The sequence below is a fragment of the Lissotriton vulgaris genome, chromosome 3_1 (genome assembly GCF_964263255.1).
Source record: "Lissotriton vulgaris chromosome 3_1, aLisVul1.2, whole genome shotgun sequence".
Classification (NCBI taxonomy): domain Eukaryota; kingdom Metazoa; phylum Chordata; class Amphibia; order Caudata; family Salamandridae; genus Lissotriton; species Lissotriton vulgaris.
Window position 1 is genome coordinate 163,046,116 of NC_141689.1, and position 24,360 is coordinate 163,070,475.

Below are 24,360 nucleotides of genomic sequence, written 5' to 3' on the forward strand. Positions count from 1 at the left end.
CTACTACTTCTCAAATTTAAAAAGAACCTTTGCATTGACTGATCAATCAACACAGAAAAATATGGCTGCATTCTTTGCATAAAAGCAGATGCACATAAAAAAGTGCAATATACTTGATCTGTAATTACTAGCAAAGCGTTCTCTATTAATTACTTCCTTCGCCTAATTTTTATAAGGAGTGGGCCTAACTCGCGGAGTGTTACTCCATGGAATTCCATTAAGTTACCTAAAAATTCAACAGTATTCTGCAGAGTTCCTTGAGTGGCCAAATTTTGGTCCGTCATGATGCTCGTACTGATTTTTAGGTCTCGGCCTGCGTAGGCTGCGCTTCCGCAGTCTCGCTGGCGAGAAAGTTTGTTTTTCAGTATGGGGGCTTGTTAGGTCTCGGCCTGCGTAGGCTGCGCTTGCGCAGTCTCTCTGGTGAGAAATTTAGTTTTTCAGTATGGGGGCTTGAACCCGCCCCTCTTCTCTATTGGATGGCTTCCTAAACAGAGGCCAGCCATTGGAGGAGAGGGGCGTCACTACGTTAAAGCCCAGTTTCGGGGGGGGGGGGGTTTAGGTTCTTTCTGTTTTCTTTCTCTCCTCTTCCCATTTGCGGGAATTTTACATTCCAGCCAATGGGAAGAGGAGAGAAAGAAAACACGCCTGAATCCAAAAATGACGCTGCGTTTCTCCGAGGCATTCTTGCTTCGCCTTGGAGAAATGTGGTGGTGTTTCCACCACCTCGGCTCCTTTCTCCCGGTTGCCTGTTCGGACCCCTTTCTCTTGTTTAATATTTAACTCCCCGCTCCTCCCCACCATCCCCCCTGATGTCCCCCCGCGATTCCCCCCTAAACATAATTGCTGTAGAACATCACTCATGTATTCCCGCACCCAGCCACTCCAGAGGGGAAAGATGTGTCCACTGGCGGGAGAACCCACCACCCTGTCCTCAAGGCGCAACTCCCAGCTGCAGCGACCGCAGCAAGGCTGGGCTCTGGGGCTAGCAGTCCACCATTTTGAGCTCGCGGGCTAGATCTTTGCTCCTGGGCCACCGCAAACTCAGCGATAGTCACAGATCTCACCCAGCGGCCGTGGGCACAGGTTGAAGCCGAAGGGGTTGATGCTGGGTCGCCTCTCGATATCATTCCGGACCTCCGCTAGAATCTTCAGCTGGAAAAGGGCCGTACTGCCTTTACTCGGCAGCTGCGATTCCTCGCCTCACCCGCAACTCTGGACGGCACCGATCGATTCTCTGGAGGTAGGCAAAGTAGGTGAGCTGTGAGTTTCCCTCGGATTGTCCACCAAACCCTCGTTGTGCTTGCTTACGATTGGCTATTGAAACCCAAATTAGTTTTCCATTGGCTGCGTCTTCCGGCAAGTGCAGGGTATTGTACAGTGTCTCAATTGATTCCTGTTCTCGCCTTATGTTAGTGGACTAATATAGTAATATGTGCAATGATGTTGCCTTTTTCTGGGTGACCGCGTCTACTTGTCTGTCTTGTGACCCAGTATAACTAGAGTCTATGTCATCATTAAAGGTTGATTACATTTGCATAGTTTACAGTTTTGCCAGTATGTTTATTTCCTTTTTGCCCTTCTTCGGTTTCTGACAACTAGGTTTGAGTGGCCGGAGGTACACATTACCCGCAGCGTTCCTAAAGGAAGTGCTGGTGCCCCTCAGTACGTCAATGTGTACTGCCTGAGCTCGAGTAGAGGCCATCGTTTCCCGTCTCGGAGATGGCAGTGCTTCCTCCGGCGAGGGGACTCTGAAGTCGCTGCAGTATGCCATGAAGCTGACTAATAGCGCTGTCGAGCTGGACGCTGGATCCCGAGATAAGGTGACAACCCAATAACCCAACAGTGGGAGACCGGGTGGAGGGCAGGTGCGCAGGACCAGGGATTGTTGTATTAGCGAGAGCATGGCGTATCGACAGGCAACGGTGTGCTCTGAGAGGCTTACTCAGTTTTATATAGCGCGGTCATTACCCGACAGCTTTAGAGTCCTTTACCAAAGAAATATATTGCATCACATAAGGCACATAGATAAACGTCATACATAATGAATAACAGAATAAAAGCCCAGGTGCAAGGCTAGGAAGGTGCTCCATAATATTGAGCTAAAGAGGTATGTCTCAGGGCAACGATCACTGTGGGCATTGCCGAGATGTTAGGGCGCTTTACAGTAGAAACCGAATATTACGTTAGGCACATACATTAAACAGTCATAAATGTTGTGCAAGGGAATTATAATAGACATAAATATTGAGTAACGCAATGAAAAGTGTAAGGCTAACCCTGGAGCGCTTCGCTTTAAAATATTGCTGGATGGTATGATGGTATCATACCGAGTGGTAGTCTTAAAATCTAAGGGTAACAGAGAATAAAATTGCACACCTTCTCTCCAATATGTCAATTGGCAGTGAAGCACTATTATAAATCCCATTGCAAAGATAGGCACACTGCTTTATGTTATCCCTTGACTCGGAAAAAGTCGACTAATGCCCTCATAAAGAATTCATGTTCAACAGTTGAAACACATTGTTCTACTAAAAGTCTTAGCTCAGTGTCAAGACTTGGTGGCGTCTACCAGGGAATAAATCTCTTCCGTGATAAATATGGGATCTTAAAGGCCTGCACCTGTAACACAGCATGCAGTTTCTTAGCTCTTAGTAAGACTCTCCCAGCTCGAGCCATCTTATGCACCAAGATGCTCATTCCTTCCTCAATCAGACTTCCGGTCTCACGACCTTCCTTTAGCCTTTTGATCAGACTAGCAGCTTCGTTATTCCGCTATTGCTTTTATTGGAAGTGCAGTATGCATAGGAAATGCAAAGCTACACGGCTGTGTGTGTGTGTGGCGCTATGTGTGTGTGTGGCACTCTGTGTGTGTGTGTGTGGTGCTCTGTGTGTGTGGCGCTCTCTGTGTGTGTGTGGCGTTCTGTGTGTGTGTGTGTCGCTCTGTGTGTGTGTGGCACTCTGTGTTTGTGTGTGGTGATCTGTGTGTGTGTGTGGCGCTCTGTGTGTGTGTGTGGCGCTCTGTATGTGTGTGTGGGGCTTTGTGTGGGTCTGTGTGTTTGTGTGTGGCATTTGCGAGAGATTAAGCTATTGGCATTGTAAATGACAATGCCATTTTTCAAGCCCAACACATAAATAAAAATGTTGTCATTAACAATGCCAATAGCTCTAACTTTTGCAAAGCGCGACCGTTGCATTGTAAATGCTTGTTAGCACTGGGAGCTGGTCCAGTGCTGTAAAATCAGCACAAACGGTACCACGCGGCACACTAGAGGGCACTGCTGCTTTCTGCAACTCGCAATAGCCACCTGCTGTGACTACCCCTGTTGAGAAATCTCGCTGGGAGGAGGTCTAGCACTGTTTTATTTCACTCACCAACGTAATATTGGTGAGCCGTGAGTGAATACAACTCTGCTACAGTACAGTTGGCGGAGTTTTTGTTGACTGGGCAAAATGCCTTGAACTCCACCGGCGGAGCAGATTTTACTGCCCACCCATATGGTAGCTCAGCAAAAGTATTTTTGGAGTGCATATTTAAATATTTTTTTAAATTCTGGAAAAGCATTAAACTCCTTCTCAACATAGTCTCTCCAAGGTTTTGGAGCTGCAAATTTAGAGAGGACCCCATCTGATTTAACTTCTACAGCATTATATTTTACGCCAATCAATTACGTTAGATGACCATAGTGTGTGGGCCCATCAACCGCATGGAATTGTATAGGTACATGGCATATACTGCACTTGAGGCCCCAGTGCACTAATGCAGCCACTCCAGGAATCTGTTTGATCTTGTGTCATACATGGTGGAGAAGCGTGGCTCAATGGTTAGAGCAGCAGACCCTGATGCAGAGGTCTGGCCCAGGACCAGGGTTCAATTCCTGCCTTGGCGGCTCTTGGAATCAATCTCCCTGGACCTGATAATTCACGCCTCGGTGCCTAGTCTAATCATGGGTCCCACTCTGTGACTCTGGGCAATAGCTTGCTAAATCTCCACAACGGCCCAAGCAGCGCTTAGATGCCTGGCTTCACCTTGGAGGTGCCCGGGAGTGGACATCTCACAGGAAAGCCAGGATGGGTTCCACAGCGGTATGAATACAGCGCTACGAGACCTCAGGGTAGAAGTGTGCTATATAAATACAAACACATTTACATACATTAAAATCCTGATGGGTGCACCCACCCATTCATGCTTCCAAGATGAATAATATTAGTACCTGTGTTGTTCATCACCAAGATGCCTAAGGGGTGCATATGTGTTTTACAAATATACATGTTATGTTATGCATCTTCTTCTGATCTGCATTTGCATCATGGTCACAGCCTTTCTCTTGACCTTCTCTTTCTTGGGAGCACCCCTTTCTTCCCTGGCGATGGGCCTGTTGTTAGTCAGTGCCTCCTCAGCTGCTTGTGACTGCTAACTCTACAAAACACCTTCCAGAAAGACTTCTTGGAGGGTTGAACTTTGAGTTTATAACGTATGACCAGTCACTTAGGGGCCTCAGTAGTCCTCGAAGGGGGCTGCACTCATGGCAGGAGTTCTGCAATGGGTAACTGTGGTATGGAGGTCATGCCACAAGCCTCTGCCGCAAGTTCATAATCCCTTTGTGAATCGGGCACAAAGTGTCAATATCATATAGCCAGACACACACATCGCTCCAGCTGCATACATGCATGTGAATGGATAAATCCCATAAGCAATTGACTGATACCATCTCAGCTTCTGTTGAACAAAACATTGCTTTTTCAGTAGTGAATATTTTATATGCATCTGCTACGACGCAGAGAACGGGCCATGTTTTTCTATGTTGATTGGTCTTCAATGCAAAGGTTCCTTTTAAATTTGAGAAGTGGTGGATTACTTTAAAAATGTAATCGGTGTGCAGTGGCGTCACCTCCTCTGTGGCTGAGGAGTGTTGCCTCACTGCTTTCTTGCAGGGCGAGAAGCAGAAACATAAAATGGTAATACATTTTAGTAGTGGGCAGGGCTACTCTGCGAGCAGCCAGGGTAGGGGAGGAGTGGTGTACCCACTCCTGAGTGTGCAAAGACTGTTTGGTTGACCCTCTTGGGCGGCCCAACCCAGTCATGCGCACCTTGCCCTTCTCCATGCTGGCTGCAATTCAGCCTGTATGGGGAACATGCCCACCCCATTAGCCCCTGGCTGGGCGCCTTTCCGACCTATCACAAGGCATGCAGTGTTGTGATTGACTTAGGGGAGGGAGCCTGGCTGCCTGCTTCCTGTTCCTGTCGGAGGCAGGAGAGTAGGAGCCCAGAAGAAGCGGGACCCGACCTCATGGTAAGTAAAACATTTTTATTAAACCACCCTGCATGACCTCTCCCACGACACCCTTACCTGCGTGCCCCCTCCCCACCCGTGGGCTATGCCGGCCGCGACTGTAGGGTTGAATAGGTAGGCACAGCTGCCAAGTTTTCCAAGTCCATGCTTGATGAGATCCTCCAGTCCAGTATTATTTTAGGAAATTTAGAGGTAGAGTGTGAGAGATTGAAATTAGGTAGGTAACTAGATGCAGACACATGCAGATATAAAGTAGAATGGTGTAAATTGGAAGAAAGTGAAGAAGGGATAATCAATAAAAAGGATTTGAGTGATGCAGGAGATAAAATGGAAAGGCTAAATACAGTATAGGATGGAACATAAATGGAGAACAGTTAAGGCGAGAGGAGACAGCATATAGAAAATAAAAGATGGAGTGTGTTACAAAGAGGAAGCAAGAGGAGTGGAGCACGGAGATATAGAAGGAATGATGTATACACATGGAAGAATGGAGAAGAATATGGAGAAGTGAAGCCATGAGAGGCAAAGAAGCGAGCATCAAAAAGACAAGAGAAGAGAAAAGAGGAATGGAAATATGAATGGAGGTAGGAGCGGAAGTGAAAGTAAAATCAAAGTGCTATGCAAGAAAAAGCCAGACAGGAATAGTTGAAGATGTTCATGAAGGATGCAGTGATAAGAGGGTGAGGAGGTACATGGAAGTATGGATTTAGCTATCAATAGTACATTAGGTGCAGAGCCACTGGGGATTGGTGGGGCGTCTGAATAACAAGAGCAGCTGCTCTTAACCAAGACCCTTGCTCATGGGCGTAGGAAGTGTGGGGGACGCGGGGGACATATCCCCCCCAGATTTTCTAGTGGGGGGACAAGGGTGGGGGGTACGAGGTGACGAAATAACTTGCCCTCTCTCTCCTATTAGTTGCTGGGCCATTGACACGTAAAAATCACTAGTGCTTTGACGTGCCAATGGCCTTGTACTTAACCTGTGTGACTTTACCTTTTGTGTGCTGCAAAGCTCCAGGAATCATTTCACACCTCGTTCTCACTACCCGGCTGCCTGCAGTCTGCACTTCAGGACAAAGGGAGAGAAGTCGTTTGTTTATTGCTGCCTGCATCCTGCCCTTCCCCAGCAGCGACCTGGCCTTATTCACGATACCCGCGCAATTCATTCACTCAAAGGCTACTGTTCTGCTTAAATGTTTATTTTAAGCAGTTGAAACTCACCCTGGAGCATTAAAACAAATTAGCATTAGTCGTAGTCTAAGCACGCATCTGGGTTACGTTGTGACAGATGTGTTAGTCTGTCCTAATACTTACACAAATAATTGAAATACCACTATTTTGTCTTATTTTTTTTTATAGCGCTACTCAACCCCATCCCGGGTGTTGGAGCGCTGTACATCACTCATACACATTATACTTTAACAATAAAACATATGTGTAAATCCTTTTACAGGATGTGTTCCATAAGATAGTGAGCGTTAAAAGGTGTAGGAGTCACATGTGCTTTAATTAATACGTTACGGTGCAATATTCGAAAGATTACAATGTATGAAACGCAAGCACTTAAAGGATCTCTTTGTTAAATGCAGTTCCCCACTTACCCAGCGACATAAAAAAAATCTATCATCTGTGTGTCACATGATGTGCTCTGTGGGAGACATATTAACCCTCTATGCCACTCTGATTAAAAACTGGAACTAGACAAAATCCTTGTCTCTCCAGCAAGTGCATTAACCTACAGAATTATCTCACCATTATTTCCACAGATTTACTGGATACATATTGATCTCAGCAGCAGGTCCCTTAGCCCCATGAGATATTTTAAAATGCAAACTTAGTAACCAATTAAGCAGAACAGATTTACTGCCACATTTCTCCTTGTTGTCGATTTCTTTCTGGCAGAGTTTGAATTAATAAATGTCTAAGTGGAGGCCAAGATCTTGCGGCGGTGTTGCATCACTTTTTTTGACCCAGCTCCAACGCAAAATCTTATTTGTTAAATATTGTAATGCGCTCACATGTACTCATGATAGAACCACTTAACGTATGAGAGGTCATAGAATCTGATGTCATTTTTTGTGATATCACTTCCTGCGAGGTCATGTGCCATGTCACACACTGTGATGTCACTTACAATGACACATAAAAATCCTTCAAAAAAATCAGGTAAGTAGCACAAATATACACTGGTTTCCATGGGGAGACCAAACCATAAACTAAGAAAGTGGAATGCGAACTACAAAGGACAACAGAACTTGAATCCGAAGACTCAGAGTTGCTAGGTAGACAAGGAACCACCCAAGGTAAGTACCCAGGAACCCCACAGAGGTTGTGGGCAAAGTGAAAACACAGCTGCATGCCCAATGGAAGTCAATGGAGAAGTCGCAGTTGCAATTTTAAAGAAGGACCCTTCCCAGAGGACCCCGGAGAGACCCTTTGTAAGACTGGCGGTTGGAGATGCCCCGGGAACCAGGTTACTTGCACCAGAAAAGCCGGGTAAATAGGGGTGATGTGACGTTGGAACCTGCCTTAGACAAAAATGGAAGACTCCGAAGAAGATACCTCTGGGGAGGCCTATGAAGGAGTCCAGTGGAATCCAAGAGTGGATTTTTGAGGATGAGAACCTGCAACTAGAGGTGAGAGTCTATGCCACTCAGAAGTGACCAGGAGTCACAGAAGCACAAGGCCCACCGATGACGGGAGGTTGAAGAGTGAAGACTGTGACATTGTTGCTGCAGCTATGAGAACCAGGCAGCATTGAGGAAGACCAGGAGCCAAGCACGAGCTGTCCCATATCAGGTTTTGGTGTTCAGGTGGTCGGAGTCCAGTGGGAGCAGCAAAATGCCTTAGTAGCCGCAACTAGCGTGGTGAGCAAAAAGATGCAAACATTGGGACCAGCAAGGTCCAAGGGACTCAACAAGTGTAGGAGAGTCAGAGCAGGCCAGTGCAATCAGGGGAGCCCCCTGAAGGAAAGGAATATCCTCAAGAGGACCCACAGGCCAAAGGCACAGAAGTTGCAAGAGGACCTCAGGCAGCTCACCAAAGATGGAGATCCACGGTGCAGAGGATGCAGTGAGGATGCTGATTTTTAAGGGATGAGGTGCTAGAAGCTGGTGCCTCTTATAGCCTGAAGATTTCTAGATTGCAGAGCCAACAATCCTTGGCAATGGAAAGTCAACATGGTGCACAGGGGTCTGGTCCCAGCAGCTTTAACAAGGGATAATGTCCCCACAATTTCAGAGAACACAGTTCAGACCTCTAGGGAGCTGCAGACCCACCACCTGTGTTGCTGGACCTTGGGAAGTCTGCAGCATGACCGGTCAGCTTCGTTGCGGTGCCTGCAGATGTAGGGAAGTGACTTCTTCACTCCAAGGGAGATCACTTTGGATGTCCTTGATGCCCACAGGCCTTCTGGAGAACCTGGATGAAGCACAGAGACAGAAGACGCAGAAGACTTGAAGAACCGGGAAACAAGGAGCAGCAAGAGTCTTCCTTGATGCACTCTCAGTTCCAGTCAAAGTCCGAAAAAGTCCAAGCGTCCAGATGTTCGAAGAATGTTTTGGTTTCAGAAGTGAGTCTTGTTCCATGACGAATCTGAGGATCCACCCACAGGGGAGCCCCTTGGGAAAGAGTTGGTACAACTTTGTGGTTCCTCCCAGAAGAGAGGCTGGACAGAGGGGAGGATACTCCCCTGTCCTTTTTCGAGTTTCGCACCAGAGCGAGAACCAAAGGTTCCTGATTTGGCTAAAACTGGAGTATGCATGGAAGGCATCAAATCTGCCCTTCAAAGCAATCTGTTGGCCCTGGAGGGCACACCCATCCCAGCCCAATACACTAAGTTCTGTCTAGGAGGTGGTCATACCGCCCAGTGACAGAAAACCTATTGTTCAACCTTTCCCTGCTCAAGCTAAGCTCAGCAGCAGGAGGGCAAAATCATGTCTGTGGTCGACAGAAGCACAAGCTTGCTGGCAGACCCTGAAATGCTATTATCAGGAGTCTGTCCCTTAAGGAGTCCCCCAGTACATGGGATCATACTTCCAGCACTGGAATTGGTTGCTGGGGTATGATTCCATGATGTTTGATTACTCTAGGTAATGTCTTTTTAGAGGAACAGCATCCACATTTTCTTGATTGATCTGGCTGGGCACTGCTGTTGGACCTCTTCAAAAAGTCCTCTAGTCCCCTCCTTTGATAAACTGATACCAAATATGACCAGGTTCAGTGCAGCAGTATATAGTTAGATATCTTGTAATAACTGATGTCCACTATATACCTTAAAATGGCTGACCACACTTACAAAGCCTGCAAAATCGTCTCTGGGATTTGTATTGGTGTCCTGCTCATCCTCAAATTTGTAACCAAGCACCCTGCCTTCCATAGGGGTGACTTAAGTGCAGTGACCTCAGATATAGAGAAACTTATATCTGTCATGAGAGGTGCAAGCAACATCTCACAAAGGCTGCAATGGCAGGCATGTAGCTGGAGTTTAAGTGGCCTCTCATAGGTGGCACATGCCGCAGCCCACGAGAGCACCCTAGTGTACCCATGCCCTGGGTACCTTAGTACCATACACTAGCAACCTACCAGGGTACACCAGTAGCCAATTGTGAATTTACCATAGTACTTACCAGAGCCAATTTTTTGGGAGAGAGCACAGTTGCTGGGGTCCCGATTAGCAGGATCCCAGCAGACTACAGTCAAAACACGCTTACACCAGGCAAAAATTGGGGTTAACGATGGAAGCAGATCCTACTTACCTACAAAACCCCCCACCAAATGTAAGGACATGAGATAGCCTTGCCCAGTTGAGCCTTCTTTTTCTAAGTAGAAATATCTGGAAAGTCCATCTGCATTGGCATGGTTACACCAAGGTCTATGTTCCACTGTATAGTCAATCCCTTGTAGAGAAATAGACCACCTCAAAAGTTTAGGGTTTTCATCCTTCATCTGTTTAAGCCATAAGAAGGGATTGTGGTCTGTCCGAACAATGAAGTGAGTGCCAAAGAGGTATGGTCTCAACTTCTTCAAGGTCCAGACCATAGCAAAGGCCTCCTGCTCAAGAGCTGACCAACGCTGGTCCCGGGAAGTCAACCTTCTGCTTATAAACGCTACTGGTTGATCATGGCCCTCTGCATTAAGCTATGACAACACTGCACCTACCCATATATCAGAAGCATCTGTATGGACAATGAATGGTTCGGAGTGGGACCTACTAACATTCCCTGCTTTCTCAGCAGTAGCTTGCTGTCTGAGTTGTTCAAAAAGGGACAGGCCTTCTGCTCCAGACTCAAGGCTTCCCTGGAAGGAACCTTGACCCAGTAGCTCTGCCTTATCAGGACTAAGCTCCTCTGTGACAAGGTTCTGAGATCCAGCCCCCTCATGAGGCTGATTCTCACTAGGAGACTTAGAGGAGGATAAATATTTACCCTTCCTGCTCCTTCTTTTGGGAGCAGGCTGGTCCATTATTCTCAAGATCCAGGGCTCCCCTAGTGTCTAACGTCTTGGACTGAGCTCAACTGACACACAGACTGAATTTCTCATAAATTCTGCATGAGTCAATTACTCCCCGTCAGACCAAGCTGACGTTTCCCAATCTTTGCCCAGTAGGCAATCCACAGGTAGGTCTGAGGATACCACAACTCTCTTTGGACCAGTTACCCTTCTCCAGATGAGATTAACAACTGCCATGGAATGATCTGTCCTGCCCATTGATGAGAGGCTGTTGTCTGCACTTGCCCAAGTTAGTGGGACTTACAATAAGGGTGGCAAGCTCAGTGCCACCATCACAGACTACATCAGTCTGAGTGCCTGTTCTGACTAGGCCAGAACCCACTTCAGTACCCAAGGTTAACTCAGCTAAACGTTTGGGGGCACTACTACTACCAGTGGTATTACTAGGGGCACTAGAAGGTTGAGGGGTAGTAGTAGCTTTATTGGTGCTAGACTTAAAGCAATTGGCATCACTTGCCCTGTGGCCTTTTTCCTTACACAAATAGCACCAAGGTTATGTGTTAGAGGAGGAAGAGGAATGGGTACTACCCCCAGAGGAAGATTTTTGGGGACCTTCAGAAGACTCTTTTTTTTTTTAGATTTCTCCCCACCTTTCGCCTGGGCCTTAGAAGCACCTTGCCTCTTCTGACCACGACCACCATGAGACTTTTGTTTCACCCTGGTACAGACCCACATGTCTGCCATCTTTCCCAATTCTTGGGTAGAGGTCAGATCCGAGTCCACTTGGTACTGGTGCAGGTGCTGATTTTAAAAGACACACAGATGATGGACGGAATGCAGAGCAAATCAAACATTCAACCCCAGTCAATAGATCTGGGGTAAATCCATCATTCTTTTGCTCACCATGCCACCTCAGTTTAGACCTGGCCATATGATAATCAGGCTTGACTCTGTGCCTCATGGGACCAGTCTAGCCCAAACCACCAAGCTAGTCCTCCTTGGACTGGAAGCAAGCATCCTAGGACCAGATTCAGGGCATAACCCCTCATCAGCCAGTAACACAGTGAGCAGGTGCTGATTTTAACAGTTATTAAGGATAGCTCACTAACAAGTAAATTGTTCAGTCCCTCATAATCATGCACATTACTTCCCTGAAGCAGCCTTCTAGAGCCTTAATAACTATCTACAAAACCTACCCAGTCTTGAGTGAGTACCTTCTGTGTGTCCCTAAACTTAACCCAGTATTGCTCAGTGGTTAACCCAAACCCATCTATGAGGGCAGTCTTCAAGACTTTGTAATTGTCTGTATATTCTTCCTTTACAGTCAAGAGTGTGTCCCTACATTTGTTAGTAAAGGAGAACCACAGGATAGCTGCCCTCTGCCTTTGAGGAACCTTCTGAACTTTACAGGCCTTTTATAAAGCAGTAATCCACTTATGAATGTCATCACCCTCGTGGTAAGGAGGGACTATCCAGCTCAAGTTCCCAGTGTCAAAGGATTGTTCCCTAACTCTAGGTGTACTAGTGCCAACACCATGGGATTCTAATCCCAAATTTTTCCCAGCCCTCTGGACTTTTAGGGTTTCCTTGTCTTGGGCGAACTGTTCCTACTTGATTCTGAGGAGGTAGTATTCCCTTTCTGAAGAATCTTCCCTCTTGCTATAGATGGAGGTCCATATTGAAGTGACAGAGGAAGTAGAATTAACTGAGGAGGACCTGGACCTCCCCTGACCCCTTTGTACCCTCCCAGGAGGAATAAAGAGGTCCTACCGCTAAGGCATCCCTCTAGGTCAAAATAAATATTCCCTGAGGGACTAGAGTTCTCCAGTAAGGGGTCTTCAGAATCCTCCAGGACATGCTCAGAAGCAGAGGCATGCGTGTTGGACACCCCTGGCTCATCTTCTGGAGCGTCACCACCTATATCCCGTTATCCAAGTTATCCTGCCATATGACCTTTTTTCTTGGTAGCAATACCTATTCCCCAAAGATTGCTTCACTGTTAATACGTAACTCTCCAAATGTCATTTGTAAATAAATCATCATAGTCTTGAGCAAGGCCTCCACACCTTCAATCATTGTTTCGATTAAATGCTTTTTTTTTGGGTTTGAATAATCCTAGCATGAGGCACATTTGCTAGTTTTGAGTATTTTTTTTATAGTTTTTGTGAGCCTACCATATAACAAAGTTTGTAACCTTCCACCCACTGTATTCATTTGTAAGCTTTACACACAAACACTATTGTTCTTGTGTTCAGTACTAACAACTCATATCTGAGCTTTGCCATACACCTCATCCTGCTTATCTTACTATATCTATCTTCTGTGAGCATCTCATATGTGTCTCGCCTCACAATGCATGGTTTCTTTTACATTGGGAAGCATCTTCCACACAAACACAGTACATCTATTTTTTTTTAGCATCCCACACAAGGTTAATTCTTATTGCAAATGTATCTCATGGGGCTTCTTATACGTTTGTGCAAGATCATGTGGTTTGAGTACACTCTACACTCATAACATACATCTGCAATAAAGCTTCTCATAGATTAGACAACAAAAGTTTTGGTATTGTGTTGTATGTTTTGCAATGCATTATGGTTTTCTCCACCCTCCAGCCTCAGGAATGCAGGCGATAAACTTCCACTGTTTTAGAAACCATTCTCGCTCTCCTTCTTGCGCCCTGCTAAACCAGAGTTTTCCAAAATGTATCTGACTGAATTCAATATTCAAACAGACAAACAAAATCCTATACAATACTATTAGACCTGTCAGCCTTAGGGTGGTCTTCCTCCAAACTTTTTGGCTGCTTACCTCCTTTTTCTGCTGATTATTTTTGTTAGCCATAGGACTCTGAGTAACTTATCATTGCTGACCAGTGTTATATTGCATGTTCTTCTCCCCTAAACATGGTAGCATTGTGTATACACAACTGGCAAATTTTATTTACTTGTAAGTACATTGTGCAGTGGTATACCATATAGTATACCCAGGGCTGTAAATTAATGCTACTAGTGGGTCTGGAGCACTGATTGTGCAACACACACAAGTAGCTCTTTAAACATGTCTCCGGTCTGCCATTGAAGAGCCATCACCCCCTCCCAAGCCCTCTGCGACTCCCTAGCTTCCTTCTTCCACAACAAAATCGCAGACATACACAACAGCTTCGACAACCGACCCGGACACCAACCCACCCAACCTTCTGCAGGACCTTCACCCCCCTTGAACATCCTTAACGACTGGAACCCAATCTCCACTGAGGACACCATCCGCCTGATGAACTCCATCCACTCAGGATCCCCAATGGACCCATGCCCTCACCACGTCTTCAACAAAGCAGACTCCATCATAGCACCACACCTCCGAGATGTCATCAACTGCTCCCTCAACTCCGCCACCTTCCCGGAAAGCTGGAAACACGCAGAACTCAGCGCTCTTCTGAAAAAACCCACAGCTGACCCCACCGAACTCAAAAACTACCGCCCCATCTCGCTTCTTCCATTCCCGGCCAAAGTCATCGAGAAAGCTGTCAACAACCAGCTCGCCACCTTCCTCGAAACCAACAAATCCCTCGACCCCTCACAGTCCGGCTTCCGAGCCAAACACAGCACTGAGACCGCACTCATCGCAGCAACAGATGACATTCGAACTCTACTGGACAATGGAGACACAGTCGCCCTCATCCTCCTCGACCTCTCCGCTGCCTTCGACACAGTCTGTCATAGCACCCTTCTACAGCGCCTCAGAAACGTCGGAATCCAAGGAAAAGCACTGGAATGGATCACCTCGTTCCTCACCGGAAGAACCCAGAGAGTCCGCCTCCCACCATTCAAGTCAGAGGCCTCTGAAGTCATCTGCGGCGTGCCACAAGGATCGTCACTCAGCCCCACCCTCTTCAACGTATACATGAGCCCCCTTGCCCTCCTACGCTGACGACACTCAACTGATCCTCTCACTCACCAAAGACCCTAACACCGCCAAAACCAACTTACACGAAGGAATGAAAGAAGTAGCCGAGTGGATGAAGCACAGCCGTCTGAAACTGAACTCAGACAAAACAGAAGTCCTCATCTTAGGCACCTCCCCCTCCGCCTGGGATGACTCTTGGTGGCCAGAGGCCCTTGGAAAAGCACCCATCCCGACGGACCACGCACGGAACCTGGGCGTCATCCTGGACTCCTCACTCTCGATGACCAGACAAGTCAATGCCGTTTCATCATCTTGCTTCAACATTCTTCGCATGCTCAAAAAAACATTTCACTGGATCCCCACCGAAACTAGAAAAACGGTCATCCACGCACTGGTCACGAGCCGCCTGGACTACGGAAACACCCTATACGCCGGTACCACCGCAAAAATCCAGAAAAAACTCCAACGCATCCAGAACGCTTCAGCCAGGCTCATACTAGACATCCCGCGTAAAGAACACATCTCTGGTCACCTGAGAAACCTCCACTGGCTCCCCGTAAATAAGAGGATTACTTTCCGTCTCCTAACCCACGCACACAAAGCACTTTACGAACTTGGACCCGAATGCCTCAACACACGACTGTTCTTCTACACCCCCTCCCGTCAGCTACGATCCTCCAACCAAGCCCTTGCGACTGTACCTCGCATCAACAAAACCACCATGGGAGGTAGATCCTTCTCCTACCTGGCAGCTAAAACCTGGAATTCACTTCCCACTCACCTTCGCCTTACTCAGAATCACCTAGCATTCAGAAAGCAACTTAAAACTTGGATATTCGACAAGTAATTCCACACCCTTCCTCAAGCCCCTTGAGACCCTATGGGTATGTAGCGCGCTATATAAATCTCCTGACTTGACTTGACTTAGTTTTACTGCCATGTCGACTTGGTATTAAAAACTCCTTCCCAAGCCTTAAACTTCTCTTTTATTACACATACATCACTTCTAAAGTAGGCCCTTGATAGCCCATAGGGCAGTTTGCTATGTTACTAAAAGGTAAGACATGTACTTTTAGGTTTTGCATGCCTGTGTAGTGAAAAACACCTACATTCATTTTTCACTACTGTGAAGTATAGTCCTCTCATAGATTAACATTGGGAATTCCTAAATACTTTCTTTTAAGCTGTAATTCATGGTTAGAAAGGAGTAGCTGTGCCATGTTTACATCTTTGGAATCGCAATGATAAATCCTCTCTACTGGTAAGGCTGGATTTCATATTACTATTTTAGACATGCTACTTTTACAAGGTGGGCATTTCTCTGCTCTTACAGCTGTGTGTGCTTGTAGCTTGTCTCCAATAAACTCCAATATTATTCCAATTGCATTTTGAGGTTTAGAAATGTCACAAAGAGTATTTAGTGTATTCTTCCTTTTTTTCGTCCCATCTTTGTTGCTTGGTGCATTCAAATGTAAGGTTCAAAAACAGGTTTTTCACATTTGGTCTAATTACTTTGTGAATGTAAATAATAATTAAAGCATACTTGCAAACTGTGACTACATGCCTGCCTTTATCAATGCTTCACTACAAAACCATGCAATTGTATTGGTTTAACCGAGCGTATGGCTCCTAGACAATGAGCAATTTGTATAGGGTCACTGGGAAGTCCAAAAAAATTGTCTTTGTCCCCCCCAGAAATTTAGTGTCTCCTACGCCCCTGCCCTTGCTACAACACTGAGTGCACATTGCCTGTTCTCCAGACATGAGACAAGAGGTCATGGGGTCACCTGCTCCGAACAGCTGATGGCTTAAAGGTGGCGAGCTGCAGCATCAGCAGCTTAATAGGAGATGGAGGGAAACCAATGGCAACAAAAGACCTTTAGAAGGACTCCCAAACTGGGCTTGGGTGGAGTTTGTGTATGTTTACTCCACGAAACTCTGCAAAATGCCGAAAAAAAACAGCCGCACTCCACAGAGTTCCACAAGCAGCGGAGTCTGTTAACTCGCGCTGCCTGCACTCATTTTTAGCACCACAAGTTTGTCCTGTGCGGTAAAATCATTGCTGACGGCACTATGGCCCAGATGTAGGTAAAATAGATTTACCGAATTATAATTACCGAATTCTACCGATTCGGTAATTAAAAATCGGTAAATCTTAGGGGTGGATATGTAGGAACATCCAGATGTTCCTTTTACCGAATCGGTAAATATCTGTATTTACCGATTCGGTAAATACCGACCGGTAATGCCCCATTCATTCCTATGGGCTTTGAAGCCCATAGGAATGAATGGGGCATTACCGGTCGGTATTTACCGAATCGGTAAATACCGATTTTGACAAGGGTGCAGGGGGTGTCACTTTGACACCCTCTAGCACCCCCAAAAAAGATTTGGGGGGCCATGTGGCAGGCGTGCCTGCCCTAAGGGCAGGTCTGCCTGTCATATGGGCCAGGTGTGCATGCACACATGTGCATGCACACCGGAATCGGTATTTTACCATGAAGTTGGATTTCATGGTAAAATACCGATTCTGTAAGGCCTCTGGGACTCAGAAGAGTCCCACCTACATCTCATTGTTACAGAATCGGTAAAAATACCGATTCGGTATTTTACAGATTCGGTAAATTTACCGATCGGTAAATTTACCGAATCTGTAAAATATGTGGGCCTACATACCATTTTGTGAATCTCGGTCGGTAACGGCCGAAAATACCGATTTTCGGCCGTTACCAACCGACCTACATCCGGCCCTATGTGTTGCGGCAGAGGGTGTTGCTGCTTTCTGCTGCTCGAGTAGACTCGAGCGGCATCTTCCTTAAGATGGGGAGAGGCCACGTGTGTATGATTCACTGGTGTGCTTGTTATCAGCATGCAAAGGTCTGAAATCAAATAGCTAGTGAAGCAGTTTCTGTTCGCGCCTCTCAGCATAGGGTACCATCATGGTGGATGGAGTCCGGAGACTGAAGCCCAGATTTACTGAAAGTTGCGCAGGCAAGAGTGGCACAATAATGCCCCACGTAATGGACCTTTTTATTGGCTCATCAATAAATGCTTTGCATCCCTATGCATTATATGTGGTCCTATGTGAAACATGAGGTAGCGTTATCCTTGCCCATGCACAACACAAACAGTAAATGGAATGGGATAAAACTAATTTCTCAGCTGTTGTGGACGCTGCACACTACAATGCAAGTGTTGATGACTGGATCTTCATTTGATGTTGGTGGGAGATGATAGCCATCCAAGCCACTTCACCCATTCAGGAGTGGGTGCTAATGCCAACTTGGCTGGTAGTAGATATGTCTCTGCTCCACGGTTGACCTGCCCCATCCTTGTCAGTTGCACCACATAGTGCTACTGACGTCAGAAGTTGGTGTTAAGCCCAGAAGGCGGTGGCTGGGAGTCTACCACTCCTGTCTCCTTGCAGCAGGCTCTAGTACATCTGACACCACCTCGACCAGCCTGGGAACCCCTGTGCATGTGCCGCACAGCAGCTGGAAGCACATGCACAGGGGCAGATCAGCTTCCTACAGAGGCAGGCAGGCAAAGGCTGGAGATTTGGGATGTACTTTGCAGTTCAGTGGCGTGAGGTGTCCCCAGCTGGAGTCCTCCCAGCCACCTGGTGGGGCAGGTCATCACGAAGCCTCCTTTTCTCAGTATACATGGGCAGCCTCGCTCTCAAGGCAGCAACTAAAGGACCCCTGTAACAAGGTCTGAACCCGGTATCACCCATGCAGCACCTCAACACTGAACATAGGAACTGAATGCAACAGCGTGACTGCAGATGCACTAACAGCATAGAGAGGAGAACTACCATATCATGTGTTTGTAACCATGGAAACATTAAAGAAATAATCTTGCACAATGTAAACAGACGCCCTATGGATGCATTCTGGCAGGATATGACTTTATTATGCCACACAATTTCACATCAAATGTGTGTGGGACACGAATCATGATATATATCTGGCGTTAACTTAGAGAGGAGAAGGTTAATGACAATGGTGTGTGTTTATTATACAGCGATCCCTGATGCACAGAGGCCCAACTGGCAGCCTCCAAGACTACAGGAAAGTGAACACGAAGAGAGATACACTTCAACCATCCGACAACTAGGTCCTGCAAACATATGTCCTCTTCACATGGTCCCATTCATCACCTCCACGCCCGGTGTGACCCCAGGAGCTCTCTCACTTTCATGCACAAGCTTCCTGGTCAGGATATGGATAAACCATTCTCGGAGGAGGGAGGGGTTTATACCTTTAACATATCATGTGGGGCTCTTTTCACTACCCAGGGAGTTCTGCACACAAAGTAGTTTTGGTACAAGGGGGCCTAGTGAGTGGATGTAGCCAGGTCTACCAGCATTGGTTCAATCCTAAGGTACCTGGGAAGTCAGGGATAAGCCATAGATGGCACAGGGTTCAAGACCACCGTCCCCTGGACAATGGACTGTAGTTTCACTTTAACATTCGAACTCACTTGGGCGGCTAGCTGTATATGGAGAGCCATCACACGTGCACGCTGCTGAGTCACTGCCTTGTGTCGAGTCTGAAGGGTTTGTGGCCGCCATCTTCAGAATCATTGACAAGTCCATGGCGAGCAGAGGAGACCCCTGGGGAACCTCCCACCGGTGACTCATGCCAGCCTAGTGCTGTCCATGCATTCCTTCAGATCCTAACTGCCCCTCCCCCTCAGTTCTGGGGGAGGAGCTCTCCTCCACCAGAGGCTCCTCCCCTCTGGCTCAGCACGACTGCCTCCAATTGCGCACCCGCGCCATTTTCCTCGACACAATCGCCTTTGCACAGTTAGGTTGCCACAGGGACTCCCTGTCACACGCTGTCACTCACCGCTGTATGTCCCTCCCTCCATGGGTAAACTAGCTATGGCCTCTCCTGAAGGTCTCAGGGGCACACGTCACTTTCACAAATACATGTGTGCATCAACCCTAGGAATTAAAATAGTCAGATTGCATTACTGAGTGTAGGCTGAGCTCTTCTTCAACCTTCAATATATGATAAACAGCTGTAAGGAAGATTCTTAATCCACACTTTATTGTAATGCGGTCAGAAAATCGGAATGCCATTTAAATGTCCTATTTTATGATTTCTTGCCAGGCTGGCTTCGATTTGCTGGTCTCACCGCAGGTTTTCAGAGCATTGATTACAGCCGACAGGCGCGGGAGCTCCGCCTGGGTTGCATTACAGATGTATGTGGCTTCCTTCGCAGAGTGAAAAGCCTTGCGACAGGCGGCGATCAATGCGCTAAATGTGAAAGTAGACGGGGTGTCTATTGAGAGATGTAATTGAAAAGTACCTCATTCTGAAATGGGTACCACTCCATTCAACTCCCTCCGCCCTCCGGCTACCTCACAACTCTTCTCCCGTATGCATAATCATCAGGGAGAGAGGGAAGTAGAGGAAATATCTGGTACAGGTGTTGAAAAGATGGGGGAAGTGGAAGAGGTGTGGCGCAGCGGCCAGGGCGACAGACGCCGGACTCTGGGGATCACGGTTCGATCCCTGGCACCGGTGGCAGGGGTCTGCCCAGCACATGCGACTCTGGGCAATATCTTGCTTAATCTTCCCGACGGCCCCCAGCGCCGGGAAACCTATGGGTAACTGTGCGCCTTACATAGTGCCCACACCGCCATCGCTCGCTCCACTTGTACCTTGTACCCAATACATTCACAACCAAGAAGACTCATGAGACATAATTGTGGGAAAACGGTGGTGCAGGTTTATTTGCATACAAATAGCAGATAGGTGGGTCATCTTACAGGCGATCCAAGACGGCAGCCCCTCGCTGACCCGCCTGCCTAATTAGCCAATTTGCACGGTAAGTCGATGCTCTTGACGGTGCAATACTTTTAATCGTTATCTCGTTTACTCCCGCCCCCCCTGTCGGGGCGGAGCGATGAGGCACACCCCCGGTCGGTTTAGGCCCCCCGACCGCCCGAAGGACTAACGGGGCGCCGACGTTGTTTCCTGGAACCCCCTCGGCTCCAGGTTCTTGGCTCGGGCACCCCTACTGTGCCAGGCAGAGGTATTGCTGTCTCCTTCTGCCGCAGAGGTACCCTTACTGTCCATCTGCTTCCAGATCGCCCTGTACTCCGCCACAGCTCTGGAGGAGGCCCCCGTCGATGACAGAGCCCCCCACCCACTTAGCTACTTCATTTCGCTCTCTTTCGCTCCACTTATACTTCCGAGAGGGACATGTTCACCCCAACCCCGACAAGTATACCCAACCTAAGGGCATTCTTACAACGCGGGAAAGCCTCTCTTAATTCCCTGTGGAACCTTTGCCACGGTATTTCGCCTCCAATTGTCCTTTGTTACTCATGTAGCCTGCCCCTTGTCACTCCCTTCTGAATGCACTGTTAGCTACCTCATGTATTTGTTCACCCAATGGCGTTGCTTATCCCCGCACATCACATTCAGGATCTTCTTCCAGAGGCACCCGTCACCTTGGACCCACCCTTGCCGTTGTAACCCTTAATTACCCCTTATGCAGCTGCTAGAGCCTGACAGTGACCATTGCATTTGGGTGATTGAATTAGTCTCTCCTCCCTACTAAGCCTTTGGGTACACCTCTCTCATAGTTCCCATTCACCACACCGCTATGGAGATCTTGTACGGTTCTTAGGACACGCCCCTAGTTGTAACGCCGCACCTCTGATGGGGATTGCTAAGGTACGGTTCTCAGGCCACACCCTTAGCTACAAAACCACACCTCTTAATGAGATTCCTCGGCGGTCAGTTGTTTCGTCTGATATTTGTCCCAACAAGGAGGGCTTGTGAAGACCTGTCCAGTGCTGCAATAATCATGACCGTGCATGTCCTATCAACTCACTGCAAGGTTTTACCTCATGTGACTTAACGTCTGCTTGTTAGCAAAAGTTGACCTCGAGCAAGAAAGACTGCCTCATACAGGATGACGTGCTTGTTAACCCTGCATTGCATAATGATTTATATCGTGGGCCAGGACAGGGGGCTGTGCCGCCTGCACAAGCACTTGGTGTTCAGAATCTTTACTATCATCTTTGAATATATGTGCATAAAACCAGAAGGTGGCGATGGTGAGCCATTGCAGTTGTTCATCATCCTTGTCGGAAATGTATTGCTTCCTTGATGAAACATGCTCATGGGCGGGTTCGACTGGCGTCCTAATGACAGTTCTAATTTGCCATAATTACAGCTCTGCCTGAGCCTGACCTGCTACCTAACGTACCCCTCACTGTGCCTCGATGTCACCTGCTGCACACTCTGCCATGTATGTCCCACCAGCTTGCTCCTAATGGATGCATTCTCAATGTATACATAAACTCGTGCTTTCAGGGGCATAGGACCCGGACTAAAATCAGGGCAAAATATACTTTAAGGGGAGTGCTATCTCGGACTGCTGCCCGTATGGTTGAATGACATTGCATTAACATGTCAAAACGTCCAGGGTGTACACCTGAGGAGTGTAGTGGGTTACTGCCTAATCCAGCCGTGCCTCTTAGGATACATGTGCTATTTTAGACACATTCGGATTTGTACTTGCATATAACCTCGTGCCCAAGCCTTGAGGTGATTGCAAGATAAGTGCTTTTATCTAATTAATTGGTTCCAGACATCTGCCCATCCCCCACTCCTTCGTCCCTGCTGCCCTCGCTCTGGACTGAATAGAGAGCACCGTTGTGCCTATCTAGTAGGATCAATGACCCCCATTGGTGGTAATTTAAACCAAGTTGTACGCACGTATTTTTGACCACTGATTAGTACAAAACGATACTGGAGTTTCCTTCCAGGATACCTGCGTTTGTCAGTTGCAAGAGAAAACTCTCAAACTGGCGCTTTGCAAACTGCCTGAAGATTCCTAGAAGACGGCAAGGCAACAAATGACCCTAACATGATTCTCTCGAGTGCATTTGTATAGGACTGAAGGAACGCCGAAAAATGTCTCCAATGGGTAAGTCAACTTTACACATTACCTTTAAGTTTACCAAGCTACCACTGGGTGAGCACAGGTTAATTGAGGGTTCGCGTTTGGAAGGACCCAACGAAAATGGTCACACTAAGCTGGTCCTGATGTGTTTCCTCACACATTATCTACGGCAATCTCTGAGACCACCAAGACAGCACAATTCTCGAGCTGCGGTGGTTAGTTAAGGTAATAATTAAATTGAAACCACCCCTTCATGGATAATCATGTCTGGTCCCCCAAGCTGTGCGGTCCAATGGTTTCCCAAATTAGAGGCTGCAATTGTCGGTGAATTTCCTCTCTGGACACACGTTTAGTGCATACTTACGCAGGAGCGGCTACACATACAAGCATTATACTAGAGAATAGAGCTACACTTTAATTTGACAGGGAAGGGGTTGTTAGAAAATTTAAATCCGGTAAGAAGGGTACCATAGCCCATAACTTACAATGTTTACCCCACCTGATCTGAAGTGCCTTCCATTGAAAAAGGTGTCCTGTCATGTGCTTGGAGTGTATCGCACCGTAACATGGCATGTACATATTGGGTAAAATATTCATTCACCAACAGATCGCAACCTTTGCTATCACTATGCCATAGCAGTGACCTCATTGTAATGAATAATTACTTACCTCTGCAAGTGTCCTGCAGAGTATTCGTGCAATACGCGTGCACCCGGTATAAGTTAGCGGCACCGCTGTGCCGGTAAGCATCTCGTACTGAGCAACCGTGGGTCACCTAGGAATTGTTATCAGAGCATACACCTTGTATAGCGCCCGTTCACTTCACCTAATCCTAGCCCCCTGATCTCAGTTCGCCCTTTCACCTCCTGTTCACGCCCGGCGCAGTCACGTGATTCCCCGCGTTCTCTAAAGGCGCTCACGTATTTATTTATAGCTTGGCATCTGAGTCCATTCTACTGTCAGTGGAATCAGTGCCACGTACATATGGCGATCGCATTGTGTATAAGCTTTATATGGGGTGAGCGACGTTGTACATAGCATTATAATTGAGGACAGTGACAGCTCCATCCTTTGGACAAAGCGAAGGCCGGAACATCGCAGCATTCAGACTTCACCCCTTAAATTGCTACCATCCATTGCTCGGGAAGCTAAAACCCACTACCGGCTACCTCACAACTCTTCTCCCGTATGCATAATCATCAGGGAGAGAGGGAAGTAGAGGAAATATCTGGTACAGGTGTTGAAAAGATGGGGGAAGTGGAAGAGGTGTGGCGCAGCGGCCAGGGCGACAGACGCCGGACTCTGGGGATCACGGTTCGATCCCTGGCACCGGTGGCAGGGGTCTGCCCAGCACATGCGACTCTGGGCAATATCTTGCTTAATCTTCCCGACGGCCCCCAGCGCCGGGAAACCTATGGGTAACTGTGCGCCTTACATAGTGCCCACACCGCCATCGCTCGCTCCACTTGTACCTTGTACCCAATACATTCACAACCAAGAAGACTCATGAGACATAATTGTGGGAAAACGGTGGTGCAGGTTTATTTGCATACAAATAGCAGATAGGTGGGTCATCTTACAGGCGATCCAAGACGGCAGCCCCTCGCTGACCCGCCTGCCTAATTAGCCAATTTGCACGGTAAGTCGATGCTCTTGACGGTGCAATACTTTTAATCGTTATCTCGTTTACTCCCGCCCCCCCTGTCGGGGCGGAGCGATGAGGCACACCCCCGGTCGGTTTAGGCCCCCCGACCGCCCGAAGGACTAACGGGGCGCCGACGTT